Source organism: Pyrus communis, chromosome 13, assembly GCF_963583255.1.
Source record: "Pyrus communis chromosome 13, drPyrComm1.1, whole genome shotgun sequence".
In the NCBI taxonomy this organism is placed as follows: domain Eukaryota; kingdom Viridiplantae; phylum Streptophyta; class Magnoliopsida; order Rosales; family Rosaceae; genus Pyrus; species Pyrus communis.
Window position 1 is genome coordinate 14017243 of NC_084815.1, and position 6621 is coordinate 14023863.

The window sequence follows — 6621 nt, forward strand, 5'->3', positions numbered from 1 at the left end:
CCTATGTAATATAACATCAAATATTAATTATAACATTGATATATAATCATGAAACTTGAATGCGTAAAATAATAATTAAAATTGAAGAATACTTACATGAAGGGACTCGGCCAACTTATCCTTGGGTCGAACATAAACGTTGCTAAAGACATCGATCTCCGGGAATTTTGAACCCCCCTGAATAGAACAAGAGAAGAAAAATGTTAGTACGAAAAAAAAAATATTAATGACATTAAAAATTGAATATGAAAAACTTTATTATTACCCGCTGCGGCGCCTCCATCCTATATGGGAAGGGCCTCAAACCGGAATGGTGGAGAAGAGTCTTCTTATCCCTATTGCTCTTGTTAGCTTTTGCCTTCTTCTATTATACAAAAAATAAATGTATTAGTTCAAATTTAAATGAAATATAAAAAAAATCAATAAACATTAGTAAGAAACGTATAATAATTTTAAATTTAATATAAAAAAAATTCCACATAGTCGGGCTCCTGAAAATGACTGCAGAGTTACACCCAATTATCCCCCTGACCCTCAAACTCCTTCGGGCAACCCTCCTCAAGAGCGACCTGCGGATCATCAAATGTCTCAAAATATTGATGCAGGTTGTTTTTCCACTACTTGTACCATTTAGAGAAAAGCTTGTTGACGTACACCAGCATATCGTCACATGTCCTTGAAATTGTAGTTCATCTACAATGTAACAAATTAATTACAAACATTAAGTAATATAAATATATAAAATTTGAAGGAAAAACCGACAACCGTGCGCGCACCTTTGTCCTCACCTCGTCTGGCATCACCTTCCAAGATTTCCATTGCATAGGGCAATAGACCTGAATGACGTGACCAATGTCGTGGGCCAATGCGCTATGCTGCTCTGCTGTTGGTGCAGCCCAATGCCGCTCGTCGTATCCCATAATGATACGTCCGTTGGTCACTTGGGTGATCTTCGCCGTCTTCAACTGGCGACAAGGTCCCCGGGTGTTTTTCTTGGCTGCAAAGAAATATAAAATTAACGTTAACCCAAAACTAATAACAAATCCTACTAAAATTTCGGCATAACCTCCCTATAATTAAAACATTTCCCAAAAAACTGAAAATAACATAAACAATATATGTATCCAACATAATGATCACAACTGTTTAATAATAGGTTCAGAATGATGAAAACAATAAACAAAATATATAATAAGTATTTAATCCTTAAATGACATAACTTAACAAACTGAACCTAAAATAACAAAACTAAGTTAACCAAATTCTTATCATATTTCATATTTGGTATTCCTTATAAGGTTTGTACTTTTGCCAACATTGTATGCACTATTACAAAATGTAAATACAATCCAACTCCGCAATTTGCATAAGTAAACAACAATGACTTTCAGTTCAAGGAAGCATATGCATTTGAAAAGCACAATGATAAGTCCGCCTTACATATTTTCTTTCTACTTACCTAAATAACTAAAGATCGAACTTAAAGCAGCTGGAGCTCAAATTTTTGAACAAAATTAAACTAGTAAAACTCAGAATTAAGTAGAAAAATTGAACAATAGTTTTTAGAGACACATTCTCTACAAAGAAATAATGACCACCCTGCTAGCATCATTAGGCAATCCAATATCACGTACAACAGTCTATATGGAGAAATCACCAAGGCACTATAGGAAAAAAATAGTTATCAACGTGCTGGGCGTTATTAAACTTTACCTTGTTGTGACCCCGAGGCATCAGTAGTGGATGCTGATGGTGTGTACAGGCATGCGGGAGTGGCGGTGACCACGCCTGGTGCTAATAGGTAGTGCCACTAATGAGGCTAATGACGTAGGTTCCTGGGAGACCCCGGAACCAACCGGCAAGTGGCCCATTTGTGCAGGAGCAATGGCAGCTGATTGATGAACCGAGGGAGGTGAACGGGGTGCAGTCGTCACTGCCTTACGACTTCTAATAAGGTTTGACATCTGCACAATTAGAAAGAAAAAAAATCAGTAAGTATACATAAATCCCATCACATGCCAAATTATGTGGCATATCACTCACACCAACCCACGCATAACTAAATCAAGCATTTGAACCATATATCTACCTGTTGACCCTAAAAACTACCAAGCCTACGTGGCGCGCAGGTCGAGTAACTAATGAGCTAACTACGTCCTTCAGTTGATGCGAGGCGTACCAACTCGTCGGCCGAGCTTGGTCGAGGAGTACAATTTGTTGATGTTGCGTTAACCGCGTTGCTGACTTCTTGATCTTGCTATTGTGGTCGAGGAAGGAACAAGTCTTGATCTTCAGGTTCTCGAGCCTGAAGACAAGGCTACTAGTTCTGTGAAGTTCACAAATCGTCAGCGTTGGATTCGCTCACCGTGATTTTATTCGTAAGAGTATAAACACGTCGAATTGACACCAGACTATATAGACATAAGTAATCAAAGGAGATGTATGTCTTGATGGTAAATGTTGTTCGGTTGTTAGAATGCCGCTCACTTGTGAGTATCCAATCATAAAATCACTCGGCGTTCAATGTGCCGAATGTCGTAACTTATAACACCTTACTTCACCGAGAAGGCTAATAAGATGACTTCTGCCAATAAGGATTCAGAAACCCTTCTCGACCGAGACTTGGATAGGTAACCAGTCGGCGTCGATGCAGTGTTGTTTATCTAAACTGAAGGTGCTCCTCGGTCGGCTGATTCTACGGCAACAGTGCTGTTTATCCAAACTGAAGATGTGTCGGCGGAAAAAGAAAATAAAAAATCTCAAGATGTTTGAGAGGTTTGCGCATGGCAGTTGTGTGTTGAATTTGAGAGGGTTTTGAATGATACACTCTGCTCTCTATTTATAGCAACAAATCCTCCTTAAGATCGAGTTGGAACCATATTCGGACTAGGACTTCTTATTCTGATCTAACCTTAACTCCACCAAGCCTACTCCTATTAGGACTTTGAACTCACCCCCTTTTCAGGCCGTATTCATTTTTGGCCAAGAATCCTTATTGTATTAAGACCCCTTGTCGTACTAGGACTTCGACCCATCCGCTCTTATCCAAATCACTCCTTCTTGCAGTAGGACTCGATCGGCTTAGGACCACCAAACAGCCCATTATACATTTGAAAAAGCTTTGGGCTGAAGACAAACCTACGCTCGGCCCAATAATATTATTTTGGGCCCAAACATTGCCCCTCGTTTTTGAGGCCTTCGGCTTAGAATTCCTTAGCAGATGTTCGACCTTGAAGAAGTGAAATTAAAGCCTACAAGATAACTACAGGATAATGAAAAGCCTCAAACATCCCATCCATCGAGCGCATTTATGAAGCACGATTGCACGATCCGAATTCCCCTGCACATCTTGCCACGTGTCAGTCCTTTGGTTAACCTAGCAGCCCTTAATCATGACCTTCGAAAACATGCGCCAGCTGAAACGTGTCTTCTGTATTAATGCATTAAATCCACCGTAACACACAATCGTGCGTCCTCAAACCACGAAAACCTCGATCCTATCCCCTAGATTCCCTAGATATCCATAATGATTAGTGATTTCTGAGTCGATTTCGCCCTAAAGTTTGAAAATCAAATGCTTGACCTTCCTCTCAAAATGCCTATAAATACCTGAATCCCTTCCATTTGCATTTGACACCTTTAGAAACCTTGAAAATGCTCTCGCCATTTTTGCCTTCAAAATCCTAGAAAATCTCAGGCTCTTAAACCAACAATTCTTCCTTCAAACCCAAACAATTCCAATCTTCATCAATGGCTTCTTTTATCTCACAGCTCTCTGACGAGTGCAACAAATGCAAAGGCTTCATCGACCAGAGCACCATCAAAACTCTACGCTTCGAGAGTGATCTGAGCACCACTTATTAAATCCTAGGGCCACTCTTCAAGGACGCAGTACCATTGCCCATCACCACGCTCTTCAAGGCTCATTGCCTGAAACCTTTGTTGCAAGGATTTGATTAGTCAAAATGAGACCTAACAAAGCCCCAAGGAGTCTGGCCTACGACCAACGCCAACTAGGCAGCTTGGGTCGTTCGGATGGAAAACTTCTTCGGCCAAGAATGGAAAGCTCTTGGTATCTATGATGCCATTAGACTCTCAACCATGGAGCTAGCCATAGACAAAGAACTTCTTATGGCAGCACTAAGCCTCTAGTGCTCGGCCACTAACACCATAATCCTTCCCTGTGGTCCTCTCGACCCTACCATCCTTGACATATCAGCTATTCTTAGGAGTTCTCCTTCTGGCATCCTAATAGATGCCACCTTTTTTGGATGCCCGTTGAATCTCGACCTCAAGGCATTTTTTGACAAACGAGCCATCAAGACGCTAAGTCAAGATGGTCAAGAGCCTTCGAAAGAAGAAGTTTAAAAGTTACACAAGAACTTCTTTAGCTACAACACCCTCATCCTCCATTCCGCTGGCCAAGGGGAGGCGAGTCTACGGAAGGGGGAACACGAAGCCTTTCTATTTTACTGGTACAACAAGTTTATCTGTTATACCAAGTCAAACAAATGCCTGGTCGAAAATATGTCGGTGGCTGAAGCCCTGGCTAGTGGTCACACCCTAACGCTCAGCTTAGCCATTCTCGCCAATCTCTTTCGCTGCCTGGCCGAAACGACCATTAACAAAATTGACCCAAACCAAAACGGTTCTCTCTAGGTCTTCCAACTCTGGCTACAGGTCTATTTTGCCACACTTCAGCCAGAGATCCCCAACTTTTAGTCCACTAAATCGCTAGGCCTTCAGTTGGCATCTCGACCGGCGTCTCCTCACCGAGCCGAAGAAGTCTTCAAATATTTCTTCAGTCTAGATGTCCTTTCTGATAACGAATTTTTAATCTTTCATCGCCAAGAGTACCCCTCTTCCATCAGGCTTCCAACATCGGCATAGAGTGAAAGTGAAGATGTCGATCTTTGTCAAAGCTGGGGGTCGTTCGTGTTAACATGTAACCTTCCCCTCGGTTGCGATTCTCGCCAAACGAGCTGGGAGGTCTACCATTCCCACTTTACTGCCCGACAGCTCGGCTACCTCCAAGGTTGTCCAATGCCTCTACTTACTTCCCGCTTCCTTTTAAGTTGAGGATGCCTTTCTGGTTCTTCAAAGAGGGAGTGCAGAGATACCAAGAAGGAGTTTCAAGAACGGTGTAACACATTTTGCCTCCGACCAATTGTTCCTGAATCTCTCGGCATTGACACCTTCGGCGTCTGGTGGGAAAAGTATACTCAAGACATTTTTGGGGCTTCGATTGATGACATCATTAACAAAATTTTTGGCGACAGACCCGAAAAAACTTCTGCCCCTCAATCCAAAGAGACAACTCTAGGTATACGACTATCTCTACCTTTATTTCCCCTTTTTTATTATCACTAAACTTTACTAATTTGATCTTGCTTTCTCAGACGGTCGAGTGTTGAAAAAAAACAGACGTGATCGTTGCGATTGCGGCCAGGAAAAAAATTAGTCCCCTCCAAGAAAACATAAGCCGCCACGCAAGCCCCGCAAAGCAAACAACCTCGCCAGGGAGCCGAAACGGCAGATGAAGCCCCTCGCCCCACAAAACACATAAAAAAATTGGCGAAGAAAGGAGAATGAGAGATTCACGTTATCTCTAGCTAGACTATAGAAGCAACTGCTCCTAGTGTCTCTCCTCCCGCTTCTGTCACTCAAGCTTCAACGGAGAAACTGCCGACACCAACTAGCCAAGTGGCCCAAATTCAACCAGTCCCTGGAGTCATGGCTGAACCAACTGCTGCTCTGCTAGTTGAAGAACCTATGGCTCTGGGGTCGACCAATGCGCTTGTCTTGGAAAAGGTGGCCCCATCCGTCGGGACAAATCTCCCCAAAAAACAATCAACGATCAACTTGGAAAAGGTATGATTATGTTGTTCGTAACTTCCTTCATCCTATCAAATTCACAAGTATTAACAGCTTTTTATTTCAAGATGACAAAAGCGACAAAATTTCATTGGCGAGTCGTCATCGACTAACCAAAACCCTTACCACTAATCCCCTTATTGTGGTTGAGGCAGCCAACCAAGTCGACCCTCCTACAGCAGACCGTGGGAAGAAGCCTTTCATCGAGCCTGAAGCGACGGCGAAGACGTCGGTCTATCCGCAGGATCAAAACCTTGGTGTTCATTTTCAAGAAGTCACTTCGGGTTTTGTAAGGCTCGATCCCTTTCTCTTGTTAGTTTTACTATAACAAATCTGAAATGAGAAAATATTAAATGTTAGGTGCTTGACTATTCATTTCACCGACAGTTCTATGCGCTGAAGGGTGTTATCTATATTTCCTGGCCACCTCAGTGGCCGTCGAACGTGGATAACCTCTATCGGCCGTGTGAATTGATGAGCAATCTTAAACACTAGGCTTGGCCATTGAGCTCTCTGGGTTCGAGTAATGAACCAGGGGATATGACTAAAGTTTCCTCTCGGCAGGTTTAAAAAAAATTCCCTCTGGTATGCTCCTTATAATATTTCCTTCTGGTTAAAATCTTTTCATGTGCAACCTTCATGGGAGGTTGAGCTTGACGCTCTACTCTTGAGCACCTCTGGAGCAGTTGGTTCTTCTGCCACGTCGGCTTAGCCTTTGGAGACCGTGGCCGAATCCCATACTTTTGC